This window comes from Leucoraja erinacea, chromosome 24, assembly GCF_028641065.1.
Source record: "Leucoraja erinacea ecotype New England chromosome 24, Leri_hhj_1, whole genome shotgun sequence".
Lineage (NCBI taxonomy): Eukaryota > Metazoa > Chordata > Chondrichthyes > Rajiformes > Rajidae > Leucoraja > Leucoraja erinaceus.
Window position 1 is genome coordinate 25395884 of NC_073400.1, and position 20062 is coordinate 25415945.

The window sequence follows — 20062 nt, forward strand, 5'->3', positions numbered from 1 at the left end:
CGTTGGTTTCATAGCCAGTATTAACATGGAGGATCAGCACTTCATATGCCACTTGGGTAGTTCCCAGACTAATGGTATGAACCTCAATCCCCCCCCAAACCCTCCCCTTCCCAGTGGCCACCCTGAATGTGTGATCATCCCTTCCCCTCCCACTTACATTCCTGTCCCTGACACCACAATTGGCACATCTTCAATCCTTATCTCGCACCTTAAGTCTTTATTTCCCTGGCCTTTGTCCAACTACCTGCCTATCAACCTCTCCCCCCTCCACAACATCCATCAATAACTCGTGTAGGAAGGAACTGCAGATGCTGGTTAACGCTGAAGATAAACACAAATATGCTGGAGTAACTCAGCAGAGATCAGGCAGCATCCCTGGAGAAAAGGGATAGGTGACCTTTAGGGTCGCGATCCTTCTCAAACCGAGAGTCAGGGAGGAGAGGGAAACACAGACTCAGTCTGAAGAAGGGTCTCGACCCGAAACGTCACCCATTCCTTCTCTCCAGCATTTTGCGTCTATCATCTGTCTATAACTCGCCAGGCTTTGTCCTGCCCTTCCAACGCTCCCTCTTTCTCCCCCTCCCCACCACAATCAGTCTGAAGAAGGGTCCCATTCCCAAAAACGTCACCTATTCATGTTCCCCAGAGATGCTGCCTGACCCGCTGATTTACCTCCAGCACTTTGTGTCATTTTATTGGTAAACCAGCACCTGCACTTCCTTGTTTTTCATTAGCACTGGCCCACTTAAAGCTTCCTTTACTCAGACCTTAAACGCAGAGCGCAGAGGAACGTTCACTTCTTCAACATTGTGTTATTTTTCCATTTCGCCCCCGACAACCATTCTAAGTTTATTTCAGTGGGTTGTAAACTTATTGAGTTTAGTCTATTGTCATGTGTAATGAGGTACAGTGAAAAGCTTTTTTGTTGTGTGCTATCCAGTCAGCGGAAAGACAATACCATCCAACCCTCCACAGTGTACAGATACACGATAAAAAGATTAACATGAATAAGATTGGGGTGGGAGATTGCAACCTACACGTGGTCCACCCTGTTTCAACGAATGCAATCAACCCGGCGTTGTCCTACAACTTTAGGCTGTGCACGCCATACGCAAGAAGAAGAAGAAGGTGAATAAGATAAAGTCCAATAAAGTCGGATCAAAGATAGCCCGAGGGTCTCCAATGTGGTAGATAGTAGGTCAGGACTGCATAATTGTGCAGCGGTAGAGTTGCTTCCTTACAGCACCTGAGACTCGGGTTCGATCCTGGGTGATGTCTGTATGGAGTTTGTACGTTCTCCCCGTGACATGCGTGGGTTTTCTCCGAGATCTCCGGTTTCCTCCTACTCTCCAAAGACGTGCAGGTTTGTAGGCTAATTGGCTTGGTATAATTGTAAATTGTCCTTGGTGTGTGTAGGACAGTTTTAATGTGCGGGGATCGCTGGTCGGCGCGGAGTCGATGGGCTGAAGGGCCTGCTTCTGCGGCGTATCTCTAAAGTCTAAAGTTGCGGGGGATCAGGATTGTTTGGATCACGTGGTGTCATCACCAGTCTTTCAAAACGTTTCATCAACTTAAAAAAAAGACTGCTCTCTAGTTGTTGAATTTACGTTGAATTGCAAGTGGTCATGTGCTTGGAGGCGGAGGAGGAGTTCATGATTTTAACACTGAGTTTGCAAATGTGTTTGATAAAGGGGCTTTGGCAGGAGCAAATCACATCTCTGCAGTCTCGATCCGAAACGTCACCCATTCCCTTCTCTCCAGAGATGCTGCCTGTCCCGCTGAGTTACTCCAGCGCTCTGCGCCCATCTCAGAGTTGAATGGTTCGGTTCCGACATGTTACATCACCAGCTCTGTACACGCCACGTCCTACATTTGGGTTTTGAATTCTCTTTCGAAATGGTTCCTCTGCATTTCTAAAAATGCTGTCTCTGCGGTGACAGGATGTGCTCTGTGGCTCATGCCCTTGGAGCGATGACTGTTGATGACGACCGCCAACTTCCTCGTTTTCCCCTCGCCTCAGAACTATGTTAGCACCGCCAGTTCAGAGGGCGGGCGATTCTTTGCCATTAGACGCGAGCTGTGTGTTACTGGCCCCGAGTTCTCAGTCTACCTGCCGTCCACAGACTGATGAATGACACACAATTTTTCCTACTACGTTTCCGGTGGAACAAATAATTTAGATTCCGTTTCACAGTCCCTCCCCCTCCACTCCTTCCACCACCCACACTTAGCTTTTGTTTAAGAAGGAACTGCAGATGCTGGAAAATCGAAGGTAGACAAAAGTGCTGGAGAAACTCAGCGGGTGTGGCAGCATCTATGGAGCGAAGGAAATAGGCAACGTTTCGTCCCGAAACGTTGCCTATTTCCTTCGCTTCATAGATGCTGCCGCACCCGCTGAGTTTCTCCAGCACTTTTGTCACTTGTAGTCACATATAGTGAAAGGCGTGGGTGAAGTGGATGAGGAGAGGATGTTTCCACTAGTCGGAGAGTCTAGGACCAGAGGTCACAGCCTCAGAATAAAAGCATGGTCCTTAAGGAACGGGATGAGGAGGAATTTCCTTAGTCAGAGGGTGGTGAATCTGTAGAACTCATTGCCACAGAAGGCTGAGGAGGCCAAGTCAATGGATATTTTTAAGGCAGAGCTAGATAGATTCTTGATTGATATGGGTGTCAGGGGTCATGGAGCAAAGGCAGGAGAATGTGGTTGAGAGGGAGAGATAGATCAGCCATGATTCAAGTTCAAGTTCAAGTGAGGTTATTGTCATGTGTCCCTGATAGGACAATGACATTCTTGCTTTGCTTTGCATGATTGAATGGCAGAGTAGACTTGATGGGCCAAATGGCCTGATTCTGCTCCTATCACTTAAGAACTGTGAACGTTTGTGAAACTGTGTGGCAAATCTTTGTTAATATTCATCCTGTTGAGCGTTCAAATGAGATTGACAAAGATACACTTTCCGCTGGGTGGGGCGGCACGTTGGCCTCACAGCACCCGTTCGATCCTGAACTCAAACCCTGCCAGTGTGGAATCTTATACATTTTCCCTGTGACCAAGTGGGTTTCCTCTGGATGCTCAGGTTTTCATCCACACTCCAACCATGTGTGGGTTTGTAAGTAAATTGCCTCTAATGTGTTGGAAGTGGTTGAGAAAGTTGGACAACGCAGAACGAGCGTGAACGGATGGATGATCGATGGTCGGCAAGGACTCAGTGGGCCGAAGGGCCTGTTTCCATGCTAAACTATTTCTAAACTAGGGCGGCACAGTGGCGGAGCTGGTAGAGCTGCTGCCTCACAGCGCCAGAGATCCGGGTTAGATCCTGACCTCGGGTGCTGTCCGTATGTGGAGTTTTCAGCTTCTCCCTGTGACCGTGTAGGTTTCCTCTGGGTGACCCAGTTTCCTCCCACGTCCCAAAGACGTGCAGGTTTGTACGTTCAATGGCCTCTGTAAATTGCCCCTAGAAACTGGGATAACATAAAACGTGTGTGAACGGGTGATCGATGGTCGGCGTAGACTTGGTGAGTGAAAGCCCTGTTTCAATGCCATATCTCTAAACTAAACTAAACTAAATATAGGGGCAACGGTTGAGCATTTAACACTCTCGTGCTTATTATCTACATACATAAAGAAATAATGAACAGAAAAATATTCATTAGTCTACCCAGTTCATCCAACATCATTTTGTTGCCCGGCACAATACCATCTTACACCTGGAGCCCTGTAATCTTCTGAGGGGCTACAAAGTAGATAAACTTCCAGGCAAATGAAAGCTAAAAATATCAAGACCTTGAAGACCTCACATCGCAAGCAAAGCAAACTGGAGATAAACATGTGAATAGCAAGGTTTCTAAGACAGAGGGTGAGCTCTTAAGCAAATAGACTGGGGTTTATGTGAACAGGATATGATACTATCTACTATCCTTTCCCCATAATCATGTGATCTCGCTTGCTAGGTCACATGACTGTTGGAAGGGAAAGTAGGTGGAGTAGGGAGTTTCTGAAACAGGAAGGCAAGACAGAATGATCCTCTTATTTGTTTAAGAAAGAACTGCAGATGCTGGTCATTTCGATGGTTAGACACAAAATGCTGGAGGAACTCAGCGGGTGAGGCAGCATCCGAAATGTCGCCAATTTCTTCTCTCCATAGATGCTGCCTCACCCGCTGAGCTGATCCCCTTATTTGTTAGCAGTAGATAACACAAATGTTAAGTGTCAAAGGTTGTCAAATAAGGACGTAACGCGCTCTGCTTTACAACGAAGATAGACACAAAAATGTTGGAGTAACTCAGCGGGACAGGCAGCATCTCTGCTAGAGGGAATGGGTGTCCTTTCAAGTCAAGACCCTTCTTCAGACTGGTTAGGGATAAGGGAATCGAGAGATATAGACATAGAAACATTGAAACAGATACATAGAAAAATTAAGTGCAGGGGTAGGCTATTCGGCACTTTGAGCCAGCACCGCCATTCAATATGATCATGGCTGATCATCTAAAATCAGTACCCCGTTCCTGCTTTCTCCCTTTATCACCTTGATTCCCTTAGCCCTAAGAGCTAAATCGTCACTGCTACGTCACCATGCAGCATGCACGCATCATGTGCGCGGCACAACGCGTGCGTCGTGATGCTACCACTGCGCCACCGCACCACCCCGCTAGAGTATAATTTCTTCTCTTTACACCACACCATCACTTTCCTCATGTGTTGTGCGCTATTTTCCAAGCAATTACAGGAGACCTCTCCTTGGCTCAACACCTCTCTGCAAGATTGGGAGCTCTGCGTCTTGAATTTCGGGTCATGAAGCTATATCCATCAGTATTTGCTAGTGTCGATCTTTACTGTCATTTTGAAAGTTAATAACTACTAGCTATCTTTGGTAATAAATGTCTGAAACCATTAATTGACTGGTGGCATTCCTCAGAGGTCTGTAGCCACTCATGCCATCAAACAATAAAGGATACAATAAGACATAACATATTCAAGATAAGACTATCTTGCCAATGCTGTTGTTTCCTGTTTTCTCCCTTAACAGTAAGCGTTTATGAGGCCCACAGTAACACATCCATCGTAGGATATTTCAATGCTTAAAGATACAGCTACTGATGAAGAAACATCCTACAAATTATTTTTCACTAATTCGAAAACTTATGGCGTAATGAAGTAAATTGCATTAATATGGGAGATTCAACAATGGGATATATACAAGAAATAAAAGAAATGTATTTTGTCCTGGAATCTACTTTGCCATTCAATTGGAAGATGCATTTATATATATCGACTGTATTTAGTTTAGTTTAGGGATACAACATTGAAACAGGCCCTTCAGCACACCGAGTCAATGCCTTGTTTACACTTGGGCTGTGTTATCCCATTTTCTCATCCACTCCTTACAAACTTGGGGCAAGTTACAGAAGCCAATTAACCTACAAGGCTGCACTCCTTTGAAATGTGGGAAGAAACTGGAGGACTGTTTGTACCTTATCCTTTTCTTTCTGTCTTCCTCGTTTGTTTAAGGAGGAACAGCAGATGCTAGTTTAAACCGAAGATAGCCATATGAAGCTGGAGTAACTCATGTGGTAGTGAGTTCCACATTCTCACTACCTTCTGGAATTTCCCTAGTTTCCTAATTTGATTCTGACCCATCGTTTTAACTCTCCTTCATGTAGAATCACTTCCCTCGTGTATTCAGTTCAGTTCAGTCCAGTTTAGTTTATTGCCACGTGTACCGAGGTACAGTGAAGAGCTTTTGTTGCGTGCTAACCAGTCAGCGGAAAGACAATACATGATTACAATCAATGCATTTACAGTGTACAGGTACATGATAAGGGAATAACATTTAGTGCAAGGTAAAGCCAGCAAAGTCCGATCAAGGATAGTCCAAGGGTCACTAAAGATGTAGATAGTAGTTTAGCACTACTCTCTGCTTGTGGTAGGATGATTCAGTTGCCTAATAACAGCTGGGAAGAAACTGCCCCTGAATGGTGTGTGTTTTCACACTTCTATACCGTTTGCCAGATGAAAGAGGGGAGAAGAGGGAGTGGTCAGGATGCGACTCGCCCTTGATTGTGCTGCTGGCCTTGCCGAGGCAGCGCGAGGTGTAAATGGAATCAATAGAAGGGAGGTTGATTTGTGTGATGTCCTGGGCTGCATCCACAATTCGCTACAATTTCTTGCAGTCTTGGATGAAGCTTGTGGAATAGAGCTTGTGGTCTAGTGGGCAACTGTGATCCCTTTCCTCGTGAACATTCCAATTTCCCTCAAAACGTTAAAAGATGGCTTTTTAGGATAACAGCTATCTCCATTCTTGCAAAGAGAGCTCTTGTTTTTATGGTGATTGTTTAAATCTAATATCAACTTGTTGGACCTAAATAAAGGGATACATAGTATCTGTTTAGTTTAGTTTAACAGCAAATTTATTTCCCACCATTTATAATGGATATTGTCACAGATCCTTTCGATTTTACCGTAACTTTGAATAAAGGTGAATAGCCAAAAACTTACGAAAACAAAATATTTCTCCTTCTTCACAAAATACTAATAAGCAAGTGCCATCCATGTGTCCAGAAAAAAAAAGTGTAGCTTTCAGTGAAATATTTGCACATAAAGGTGTATCCAAGCTGCAATTCCTTTCTTTACCTTGAAAAATGTCAATATTTATCCCATCAATATTTATCAAAGTTGAGCAATGGTAGGTGAATTGATTTTAAAGGATTAACAGCATCCAGCTGTGTTAGGCCGAGGATATTGGTAGGAGGAGGCCATTCAGCCCTTTGGAATATTCAATTATATTATGGTTGACAGTGGGACAGGACAGTTAAATGCAAATTTATTCGCATAGAGGGTAATAAATCTCTGAATCTCTGAAAACCTCTGCAACTGAGGGCAGCGGAAGCAGATCATTGGATACATTCAAGATGGAGATAGAGTGATAGAGTTATACAGCGTGGAAACAGGCCCATGCAGGCAACCTGTCCTCTCCATGTACCTGTCCAATTGTTTCTTAAACATTGGGATAGTCCATGCCTCAATTACCTCCTCTGGCAGCTTATTCCATGCACCCACCACCCTTTGTGTCAAAAAGGTACCCCTCAGATTCCTATTAAATCTTTTAAGGTCCTTAATGTAAACCTATGTCCTCTGGTCCTCGATTCTGTCAAGAGACTGTGCATCTACCCGAACTATTCCTGTCATGATTTTGTACACCTCTATAAGATCGCCCTTCATCCTCCTGCGCTCCAAGAAATTAAGTACTAGCCTACTTAGCCTCTCCCTATAGCTCAGACCCTCTAGTCCTGGTAACATTGTCGTAAATCTTCTCTGTACCCATTCCAGCTTGACAACATCTTTGCTATAACAAGATAGATAAAAGAAATGTGAAAGATTGAGGGACTGAGGGTTACGAGGAACTGGCACAGGGGAAGTTGAGGCTGATGTGGATCAGTCATGGTGGGGAAGATTAAGGAGTGTGAATCCTCACCCTGCTCCTATTCCTTTGTGTCCTTGTGTGCTATTGGTCACTGGATGTTCCTGCTTACTTAATTTTAGTTAAATAAAATTTTAGCTGGAAATTTACCTAAACTTTCAACTTATTACTAGGGGGGCAGAGACCCAATAAAACTAACTGGGCAGAATTTTAACCCAGATTGTAAAGCCATCGAGTCATACAACATGGAAACAGGCCCATTGGCATAACTTGCGCATGCCAAAGGAGATGGACAATAGACACAAGACAATAGACAACAGGTGCAGGTGTGGGGCATTCGGCCCTTCGAGCCAGCATCGCCATTCAATGTGATCATGGCTGATCATCCCCAATCAGTACCCCGTTCCTGCCTTCTCCCCATATCCCCTGACTCTGCTATTTTTAAGAGCCCTATCTAGCTCTCTCTTGAAAGCATCCAGAGAACCGGCCTCCACCGCCCTCTGAGGCAGAGAATTCCACAGACTCACCACTCTCTGTGAGAAAAAGTGTTTACTCCTCTCCGTTCTAAATGGCTTACTACTTATTCTTAAACTGTGTGGCCCCTGGTTCTGGACTCCCCCAACATCGAGAACATGTTTCCTGCCTCTATCGTGTCCAAACCCTTAACAATCTTATATGTTTCAATATTTGATGGCCCATCTACGCTAGTCCCACCTCAATGGTTCAATAGCACAATTGTACGTTATTTGTTGTTGTTTATTTGTAATGAGATACAATGAAATTTATTTTTGTATGCAACTCAGTAAAAGTATCACTGTACATAAGTATGTAGAAAGGAACTGCAGATGCTGGTTTACACCAAAGATAGACACAAAATGCTGGATTAAGCCAGCGAGAGGCAGCGTCTTTGGACAGAAGGAATGGGATGTCTGAAGAAGGGTCTTGACCCGAAATGTTACCCAGTCTGCAGAATTATTTTGACCCGATCCATCTTAACTGACCCTACCACCGGCTAAGGTACACGCCTAGATCTATCCTGGCTTAAGATGTGTCTTGACCCGAAACATCGCCCATTCTTTCTCTCCAGAGATGCTGCCTGTCCCGCTGGGTTACCCTAGCATTTTGTGACCATACATAAGTGCTTAAGTACACCTTAGATTGCCCGTGTTTGGCCCATATCCCTCTAAACTTTTCCTAACCATGTATCTGTCCAAATGTCTTTTAAATGCTGTTATAGTACCTGTTTCAACTACTGTACCCCTTCTGGCAGCACCACACAGTGTGTGAAAAAAAAATGCCCCTCAGGGCCCTATTAAATCTTTCCCCGCTCACCTTAAACCTATGTCCTCTGACTCTTGATTCCCCTACTCCAAGTAAAGGACTCCGTGCTTTCACCTTATCTATTCCTCAGAAAGGAAAACAGATTGTAGACTTATTCATGACATTCCTGACAGCGGGATGTTCCAAAATCCAATAAGGAACGTTTGAATTGTATTCATTGCCGTCTTTCAAAAAGGTGTGGTTGCCACTTTGCGCACATTGATATTCCTCAGCAACAAAAGACAAATGACTCGGTCATCTGTATTTAGAATTTATTAAACACTTGAGGATATCTCCTTTGTTCTTCTATAAATAGTGCAGTGTGATCTTTTATATCCAACTGAGAGAGCAGACATGACTCTGGCAAGCTGAGCATGAAAGGCTTGTGTGTTAAAGAATTCTGCTGGCTGGAAGAGCCTGTGTTCCATGTATACATGCAGTGTGTGATGCTGCAGCCACTGTTTGAGTATTTGAAGGGGCTGCTCCTCGCTTTCTGGCTGCTTAAGTTCATAAGTTCATAAGTGATGGGAGCAGAATCCTGACTACGGGTGCTGCCTGTATTGAGTTTATACGTTCTCCCTGTGACCTGAGTGGGGTTTCGCCGAGATCTTTGGTTTCCTCCCACACTACAAAGACGTACAGGTTTGTAGGTTAATTGGCTGGATAAAACTGTAAAATTGTCCCTAGTGTGCATAGGGTAGTGTTAATCTGTGGTGATCGCTGATCGGTGAGTACTCGTTGGGCCAAAGGGCCTGTTTCCACGCCGTATCTCTAAACTAAATAACTGGCAATTATTGCATTTGGTGGTGGGTATGTTTTTACTGTCTGTTTTGTAAATATTATTATTGTTAATAATTGTCAGACTGTTTATCTGCCAACCACCATTTACAGATAAGGAAGCTGGATGATTTGTGCAGTACGTAAGCATGTTGCGTGCCTCGTAATTCTGCAATTGGATAAAGTGTTGACTCAATGACATCTCTGATGCCTGATGTCATTCTGCAGGTGCACTAAGTCTGGCTTAGTCTGTGTTTACTGGTAATCATGTGTAAGAACTTCAGTAACTCTAGGCTGCAAGACGAGGCCGAATATTTCTTGTAAAACAACATGCTTATCTTTTATGTTGAAACAAAGAACTGCAGATGCTGGTTTGTACCAAAGAAAGACACAAAGTGCTGGAGTAACTCAGCGGGTCTGGCAGCATCTCTTCTTCTTCTTCTTGCGAATGGCGTGCACAGCCTAAAGTTGTTCGACAACTTATTCTATTTGATCTTATTTGATTGTGCACGCCAGGTTGATTGCATTCGTTGAAACAGGGCGGACCACGTGCAGGTTGCAATCTCCCGCCCCGCAGCATCTCTGAAGAAAAAGGATGGGTGACGTTTCAGGTCTGTACCCTATTTCAGACTGAAGAAGGCCTCTGAGAAGGGTCCTGACCCGAAACATCACCTTTGCTTATCTTTATGTTCAGGAAGGAACTGCAGATGCTAGTTTACACCGAAGATAGACACAAAATGCTGGACTAACTCAGCAAGTCAGGCAGCATCTCTGGAGGAAAAGGATCGGTGACTTTTCGGGTTGGGACCATGCATGAGCAAACATCGCCCGTCCTTTATCTCCAGAGATGCTGCCTGACCCGCTGAGTTACTCCAGCACTTTGTCTGTCTTTGCTTACCTTTATGTTCATGAAGGAACTGCGGATGCTGGTTTACACTGAAGGTAAACGCAAAATGCTGGAGTAACTCAGCGGGTCAGGCAGCATCTCTGGAGAAAATAAATAGGTGACGTTTCGGGTTGAGACCCTTCTTCAGACTGCCAAACCCACTGAGTTATTCCAGCACTTTGTGTGTATATCTTTGCTTATCTCTGTGTTATTTTCCAGCTTTGTATTAGAGGTTCAGCACCACTACTGTTGTGTGAAATTGCCTTTCTTCAACCTCTTGCTGTAGGTTGGGCATTTTCATCTGCACATTGAATTCTTCTGGCCCTGGTTGTGTGTGTAAATGTGGAGATTGTTGATTCTTTTTCTTGTAGAAATATAAGCTAACCAGCAACAACTACTTGTACTTATTTGGCAACTCTAATTAAAGATGATGCAAGAAATTGCAGATGCTGGAATTTTGAGCAAAAGCCAAAGTGCTGGAGGAACCCAGTGAGTTAGGTAGCATCTGTGGAGGGAATGAACAGGTGACGTATCGGGTTGGGACCCTTCTTCAGCTATTATGGTAGAGAGGAGAAAACTGGAAAAGAGAGGTGTGAGCAGGGCAAAACCTGGTGTGATAGGTAAATCATAATCAGAATCTTAATTGTAATCGTAATTTATTAGCCAAGTATGTTTTGCAACATATCCGAGGAAATTGGTTTGCTATATAATCATACCACAAAAGCAACAAGACACACAACTACATAAACTTTGACATAAACATCCACCACAGCGGCTCCTCCACTGTGATGGAAGGCAATAAAGTCTTATCTTCTTTCCTCCTTTCCTCCCGCGGTCGGGGGAATCGAACTATCCGCAGCCGGCAATCGAGCTTCCACGTCTGGGTGGTCTAAGCCAGTGATTCCCAACCTGGGGCCATATGTTGGGGCCATGGCAAATTTCAGGGGGCCACAGAAAACATTTGGGATTTAGGGGGCCACAGGTTCAATGAAGGGGGACACAGAGCTACCACCCTGTTGCCTCCTAAATTTCAGTTCTAATAAAATTAAATCTACGTAGTTGAAATCTTTTTGATGTTTGTGGAATAGAATAAAAGAGAATATTGTGCAATTAATAGACACTAATATTTTTCTGGAAGGTATTATAATATTGAAGTACTTTTTTTCCAGTAATAATGTCAGGTGGGGGGGGGGGGGGGGGGGTGGGGGGTGGGGGGGGGGGGGGGGGGGGGGGGGGGGGGGGGGGGGGGGGGGGGGGGGGTCAGGGGGGGCCACAGAAAAATTAAAAGATCCCAAGGGGGCCATGAGCTAAAAAAGGTTGGGAACCACTGGGGGGGGGGGGGGGGGGGGGGGGGGGGGGGGGGGGGGGGGGGGGGGGGGGGGGAGGGGGGGGGGGGGGGGGGGGGGGGGGGGGGACTAGGTTTGACTGGCAGATGAGTGGAGTAGGTGACAGAGGCTGAAAGGAGACAAAAGGATGTCAGATAAGGAGTGAAGAGGAGGAAATTGTAAAGCCAGAGGGAGGGGTATAGGTGGAAGGAGACAGGGCCGGGGGAGAGGGGGGAAATAAAAGGGAAATGAGGCGAGCTGGGAGAGAAGATGAGTGTATGAAGGAAGGGAAAGGAGCAGAGTGATGGGGGTGGGTAATGATGGGAGAAATTGATGTACATCAGGGTGAGGGGGGGGAGCACAGGAAAGGGAGGTAGGGTGAAGTGGGTATTGTGCACCAGGGTCAGATGCGGAGGAGTGGGAGGGTAATAAGATTAGAGAGCTACACACTTTTAAAAATCACTTTACCACCTTCGATTGACCCAAAATATTTTATAGTCAGCAGACTACTTTTTGAAATGTGCTTACTATTATCACTCAACACTCAAGAAGCTCTCACAGGGAGCAGGTGTAAACACCAGGTAATTTATTTCTTAAATGATGTTGGTTGAATAATGAAAGGCCTGGATAGAGTGGATGTGAAGAGGATGTTTCCACTAGTGGGAGAGTCTAAGACCATAGCCTCACAATAAAAGGACGTACCTTTACAAAGGAAAGTTGATAGAAATGCTGGAGAAACACAGCGGGTGCAGCAGCATCTATGGAGCGAAAGAAATAGGCAACGTTTCGGCCCGAAACGTTGCCTATTTCCTTCGCTCCATAGATGCTGCTGCACCCGCTGAGTTTCTCCAGCACTTCTGTCTACCTTCGATTTTCCAGCATCTGCAGTTCCTCCTTTAAATATCTTTACAATGGAGATGAGTAGGAATTTCTATTGACAGAGGGTGGTGAATCTGTGGAGAATCACTGCCACAGGCGGCCAAGTCAATGGATATCTTTAAGTTGGATATTGACAGATTCTTGATTTGTACAGGTGTTAGGGGTTATGGGGAGACAGTAGGAGAACAGGGATGAGTGGGAAAAATGGATCAGCCATGATTGATGGCGGAGTAGACTTCATGGGCCGAAAGACCTAATTCTCCTCCTAGAACTTATGAACTTAAAGAAGCGATATTGGCCAAGATACAGAAGAGAATACGCCTGGTGTCTTTCAAAATAGCATCAAGGAATCTTTACATTTCTTTTCAGACAACAGATGGTGTTTCCTTTAAGTATCTCATCTGAAATTCAGAGTGTCTGACTGTGCCGTATTCCCTTGTTACAAGGTGTGACTTTGTTTGTGCTCAAGGTTGATGCTTGTGCCTGAGAATTGTAGACACAAGGAACGCGGATGCTGGTTTACAAAAAAACCTACAAAGCGCTGGAGTAACTAAGCGGGTCGGGTAGCAAGTGTGGAAGGCATAGATGGTTGGTGTTTTGGATCAGGACCCTTCTTCAGAAGAGTCTCAAGAAGGGTCCTGACCCGAAACATCACCTATCCATGTATTTCAGAGATGCTACCTGACCCGCTGAGATACTCCAGCACTTTGGGCTTGAGAATTAGGTTTGGTACATTGTGAATGGGTGCTATTTTTTTGTTTAAGCACGGATTTCTAAGTGCGAATTGATTTGTTTGTATGAGCTGAAATATGAGTTTATTTAAGTGTTGAGTCTGTTTGCATAAATGCTTATGTCGGTGGACATTAGTCTGCATGTGTGAATAGAACATTGGCCCATAAATGTCCATGTCGAACATGTGTAGGAAAGAACTGCAGATGCTGGGTTAAATCGCGGGTGAACACAAAATGCTGGAGTAACTCAGCGGGACAGGCAGCATCTCGGGAGAGAAGGAATGGGTGACTTTTCGGGTCGAGACCAGTCTGAAGAAGGGCCTTGACCCGAAATGTCACTATTCCTTCTCTCCAGAGATGGTGCCTGTCCTGCTGAGTTACTTCAGCATTGTGTGTCTACCTTACATGCCTGTGCCTATCTGAAAGGCTATTAGATGTCACTATCGTATCTGCCTCTACCACCAGCTGTACCAGGATGCTCTAGGCATCCGTCATTCTCTGTGTAACACCCGCCCTGCACATTTCATTTATATTTTGCCAGGAAGCTATGTATAAGTGTGTTTGGCCCAGTGCGTGTGTGCACACATGCACATTTGAGCATGCTATTGGCCTATATTAATGTGTGGGGGATTTTTGGTGTTTAAATATCTGTGTATATGTTAGTCATGTTGCAGCTTAGGTATGTATATGTGTATTGAGATGAATGTAAGCATTTAAGAATGTGACAGTGTTTGTTGACAGTTTGTGAATCATTGTGGTTGTGCACATATTACTGACTGTATGTAGTTATTAGCCACGGTTTAGTTAGTTTAGTTTGGAGATACAGCGTGGAAAAAGGTCATTTGGCCCACCAGGTACGCTTGGACCAATGATCACATGTTACACTACTTTGATCAATAGTACACCATTTATATCCTGCGCACGGGGGACAATTTACAGAAGCCAATCGTACAAGGTTGCCTATTTCCTTCCCTCCATAGATGCTGCTGCACCCGCTGAGTTTCTCCTGGACTTTTGTCTAACCTGCGTACAAACCTGCACGTCTTTGAAATGTGGGAGGAAAGCAGAATACCTGGAGGAAACTCACATGGTCACAGGGAGACCGTGCAAACTACGTACACACAACAGCGATCAAACCCGGGTCTTTGGCGCTGTAAGGCAGCAGCTCTACTGCTGCCCACTGTGCCGCCCTTAAATTTGGATGTGTACACTTGCTTCGGTATGATTGTGTTTAAAGATTGGAAGGGTGTATGAATGAGCACAGATGCGTACGTTGAAAGTTTGGGTGGGTACCCAAGTAAGTGTTGCACAAATATATGTGAGTCGCAGTGTTTTCCGAGGGTGACAGCATTTGGGAAAGTACATGCATTTGTATGTGGGGATGAATTCGGATGTATGAATTTATAGGGGCTCCAGGGAGTTTGGGACCATGGCGCAGGAAGGAACTGCAGATGCTGGTTTAAACCGAAGATGGACACAAAATGCTGGAGTAAGTCAGCGGGACAGGCAGCGTCGCTGGAGAGAAGGAATGGGTGACGTTTCGGGTCGAGACCTTTCTTCAGACGTTCTTCGGACTTGGAACATGGGTAGTCTTGACCTTGTGTGAGAGTTTGAGTGCATTTGGTGGGGTGTTGTGTGTGTGTCTGAGAGTGGATTTGTATAGGTGGTGATGAATGTGTGAGAATGAGTTTAGGCATTAGTTTAGGAGTGGCCGTGGGGTTGGGCATTTTATGTGTACGTGGTGTTTTTATGTAAGTTTGAATTGGGCAATGCATTCATGATTTTGCGAATTGCTGGGTTTCATCCAAACAGCCCCCTCGCGTGTCCAGCGACTCTAAACGCCCCCTGGTCACCCCCCCCCCCGCCATCCAACTGACATCTCTGGACCCCCTGTCCAACTGTAAGGCAGTGTTACTGCCTCCACTGTATACCCCTCTCTGCGCCCCCTCTGCCTCCCACTGTCTTAATCTAACTGTCCTCTTGCGACCCCGCCTGGGGTTTGATGGGGCGGTTGTCCCCAGTTTGACTGCTACCCCCTGGCATCGGGTGGTGCTGCCTCCTTGTACGGAGTGGGGTGACCCCCCCCTGCCCCCCGGGAACTGAGATTGGCAACCTGCCCCTCTTGCCGTTCCCGGGCCCTCAGGCGAGGTATGGGGGACCCGCGTTCCACTGGGACTGCACCCCTCTTGCTACTGACGGCGGGGGCGATCTGGGGACGTGGACCGTTCCTCCCCTTTGTGCCCGGTCTGAGTGGCTGCTTCATTTGCCCTCCTGACACCCCTCCCAGATGCGTGGAGTGACGCAGGCTGGGAGCTGTAGCGAGGTGATCTGCCCTCAAGCGGGGGATGGCTTCTGGGCCTGTGAGTTTTCCCCCTCACTCCCCCCCCCACCCCACAAACAGCCGCTCTGTGAGGTTTGGGCTCCCTAGCGGTGGGCAGAGCTGGGGTGGGGAAGAGGTCGCACGTAGCGGGGTTGGGCACCCTAGGGCCCCAGTGCGAGGTGGGATTGGGGAGGGGCGTCCAGTTTAGGAGCGGCGGGGGGAATTTAAGGCGGCATTCCCTAGGGGGGGGCCTTTGATGAGGCTGTGGGGAGCCTCCACCCTTGGGGAGTCGGGAGTTTGGGGGGGCACCCCAAGGAGTGTTTGTGGTTGAAGGTGTGGTGGGTGGGAGAGTCTGGAGTGGTTGTTAGGGCTACCCCGAGGGGCCTTTTATACTAACGGGGTGACACCCTAACACCTTGGGGTGTGTTGGAAGGGCACCACCCTCGGTCCCTTTACGGCTGGGGCGGGGCCCCCAGAGGTCCCTTTTGGGCTGTGGGAGATGGGTTGGGCACCCAGATAGAGTGTTTTGTGGCTTCAAGGGGGAACACTAACCTTAGGACTTTTTGGGGCTAAGTGCGGGGACTTTCTGGGGACTGGGCCCCCTGGTGGGGGGGACCCACTCTGAGTATCTTGCAGAACTGTTCATTCCTTCAGTCCCCCAGAAACCTTTCTGATGTTGCTCTGTGTAAGGGGGGGGGGGGTGTAAGTGGGGTGTGAGGAACTGTGGCACTAAGCCACAAAGGGGAGGGGGCACCCTAGGCAGTGAATGGTGCAGAAATTCGGCGGCTTTGTAACAGATTTCCGCACCATACCTATTTGAGGTTTACCTGGCATAAATCAAGGTTGGTCCCTTGTGGGCTGGGGTGGGCACCCCAGTGAGTGTTTGGGGCTGGAGGTACACCCCTGGGGAGAGAACTGTGAATGGTGAGACACTCTAGGGGCTTTTGGGGCTAATCCTGAGTGTGGTGTAGTGCTCAAGTACTTTTGCCTTTAACAAAACAAAATTTGCCATCCCCTACGAGGCCTTTTTCGCCTCCCTTGAAATTGCACCTGCCGGTGAAATTTATCTTGTGTTTTTTGGAGAAAACTGCAGCTCGAGGGCCCTACCCTTCTGGTTTGTAGTGAACCCTGGAACTTTAATCACCCACTTGCCCTGATTTGGAGGAACCCTGGGTATCCCAGTGGGGAGTTCCAACTGTCAGGGGAAATTGCTGAAGAAACTGCCATGCCATTTCAATGTAAGCAACATTGTAGTTTTAGTACTGGCAAATGCTTTTTGCGGGTTTTTGTTACCCCAGCCTGAATGTTCTATCTTCTAAAAATCTTTACATGGGTCAGGTGCCCTCAAATGTATGGTGGGGAGCCCAGTCTTGATGGGATCTATTCTTAGCGGTGTGTAGCAAATCCAAATGTGAAGAAAAAAATAGCTGTCAGCCAGCCGGCATATCTTGCTGTTAACTAGAACTGTTCAGTACTCCACAAATTTTACCAATCTTCTATGGCTTTGCTCCTCATTTCTGTGATTCTTTTCAGCTATGGCACCTTCTGAAATATTCTGACCCACCATTTTAGAAGTCTGCTTGAGCATAAAGTAAAAACTTGACAGTGATCAATCCAAACCAAGCCCAAGTACTTGTAATTTTTTCCATACCTGACCTGGAGGCAGTTTTCAGAAGAAAAAACTTCCTTCAGTGCTGTTTGTTAAGAATGGAGAACACATGTAGTACTACAAAGAATACCCTGTCCTGGATAGGGTATACCCTGTCCTGGATTGGGTTAGCACAGCCTTACTGAACCCAGATTGTCTGGTCTTGTCAGGCTCTGGTTGGGACTGTATTCCAATTATAACCCCTTGAGCATCTCCACTTTTGGCTGCCAATAGCATAATCTCTGAAATTCTCTCACAACCTATTTTAAAACAATTTTGTAACTCTACTATTATAATCTGACCTAATGTCTACTTGTTGGATTAATGTCAAAATTTGCTTGATAATGTTCCTGTGAAGCATCTTGGAGTGGTTTACTCTTAATATCACTGTAATCTGGTTTACACTAACCTTCTGTAGTTGAATGAAAAGGATCATACCTTGCTGTATAGATGGGTTTTAAATTCTCACAACATCTTAGTTTGTTAGTAATAGGGGTTTCCACTGGAGAAAAAGTGAAGAGACTCAAAATCTGAAACTAACTGTAAATGATAAAATTACAATACCTTAAAACTAAAGATGTATCTATACTCCATGTTTGAAGAAGGGTTTTGATCCGAAACGTCACCCATTCCTTCTATCCAGAGATGTTGCCTGTCCCGCTGAGTTACTCCAGCATTTAGTGCCTTATCTCCATGTTTGATCTTTTTTTCCAGTCCTTTATTTGTATAAATGCAGAGTTTTTAGAATTTGGATGTTAAAAACTAATTTCTGATTTATTTTCTCTATATTTAATGTAAATAGCATAAACTGCTTCAGAGTAGAGCAGGCTCAGCTCTCATTTTATAGGTGTGGTGTATTGTCAGAAATTTGCTTCCACCTCAGACTTCTTTGTGTTGATTGGCTACTGACTCTCCTTCCTTATTCTGTAATGTTTATGCAAGGAACTCTTTGTGATATTGGCTTCTGATTAGTGCTTTGTAAGTCGTTGCTCTCGTCCTGACATGAAAACGGTAGAATTTGGAACTATGGTTTCACTTTTAACGTCAGTTTTGAAATCTAGCGTTCCTGCATGAGTTCAGTGAATGAAATGGTAAGTGTGGAATCTTTTTTGTGTGGAATTTGTTCAGAGCATTAGAATTGTGTTTCATTTGGGAAAAGTACAAGTGGAGCATTAAATACTACCCATTTTTTTTGGGTGTAGTGTTTTAAAAATATTTTCCATGCTGTTTCTGATGTACCAACATGAAATTTTCAATGAAATTAATTTTTGTCATTAATTTCAAATGAAATTAAAAAAAGCTTGCCAATGATAAAAACATATCTTTAAATGGTGGAAAGAGGTTTTGGTTTGTTGGTCAGTTTAAAATGCATGTTCAATGCAACATAATTAGCATCTTTCTTTTAAAGATAAAGGAATCTTTGTGGTTAACATTTCAATGAAATTGGAATGTTCTGTGCTTTGTCCAATCAAATGAGATCAGAATTAGTGTTCGTTAAAACTTTTTTCAGATTTGATGTACTGCCGTCTATAACTGCAGTATTAAATGTCTTCTGCAACTACACATTAGAGAGAACGCCTGGTTTAATAATGAAATTGAATGTCATAAAGCTGTTGCTGTGCTAATCGAACATCTTAAAGATGCTTATACGATTTGAAAGAAGCTGAATTAAAAAACAATACACACTTCTCAACTTTTGTATTGTGTGGAGTTGGGCTGTATTTCAAGCTGTTTTAAAACTGAGGAATTGCAACTTTTAGTCATTTTTTCCCCTCTTCCTGGAATGAGATTTTTGCACAATGAATATCTGATCCTTTTGATACATTGAATGTTAAAGTTCATCCTTTTTTGCTGCAATTGTGGCATGAAAATGCATACTGACTTGATTGGTTACTGTCATTACAAAACTGACAAGTTATTGGATGTATTCCTAGCCTGAGATGCTTAAAGCATGTTTTGACTTGAACCTAAAAAAAAGTGCAAGCTTCCTGCATTTATGTTAACTGTGAAAATGATTTTTTTAAACTCCGCGGAAGCACTCTGCTGTATGTCGTACGCACCCTTTTTTTTGATAACTATGTAAAAAGTGCGATTGCCATTTTTAAATGGCATTGACAATTTCAACTTGTACAGTAATTGGGTGAAAGGCTGAATTGCAAATCTTGGCTTTTCTGTTTCTTTCCCATCGTACTGTTGCTAAATTTTACCCGTGCTTGTAGTTTGCTTTTCTCATTATTGATAAAACCTTCGTAACAGACTTTCCTCCATGAGATCCATGTTGCAAAACCTTGCTCCATCCTAAGGGGCTTGCTTGCATTAGATCTTTCTTTCCTGTTATGACTCTCCACACCCCTGCCTTTTTCCCGTGGGATCTGCAATAATATTTTTGAATTTGGTTTCCACTGACCTTTAACTTCTTTAATCCAGCCTGTGAATTCTGACCAATTCAGGGTTCCTAAATATTCGCCTCCGCTACTATAAGGGTGCATTGGCTGTCCGTTTTGTTATATTCAGTTTGCATGTAAATTACCTGCATTGTTACTCAATATATTTTGAAAGATATTTTTCCATATTCTTGTATTCACGATTTGTGCTTGGCTGTTTTACACAATAGAAGCACAATACTGAGTTGAATGATCAGCCATGATCATTTTGAATGGCAGTGCAGGCTCGAAGGGCCGAATGGCCTACTCTTGCACCTATTTTCTCTGTTTCTATATACCTCTCTATTTAGATTTCTGTGGAGACATATTTGAAA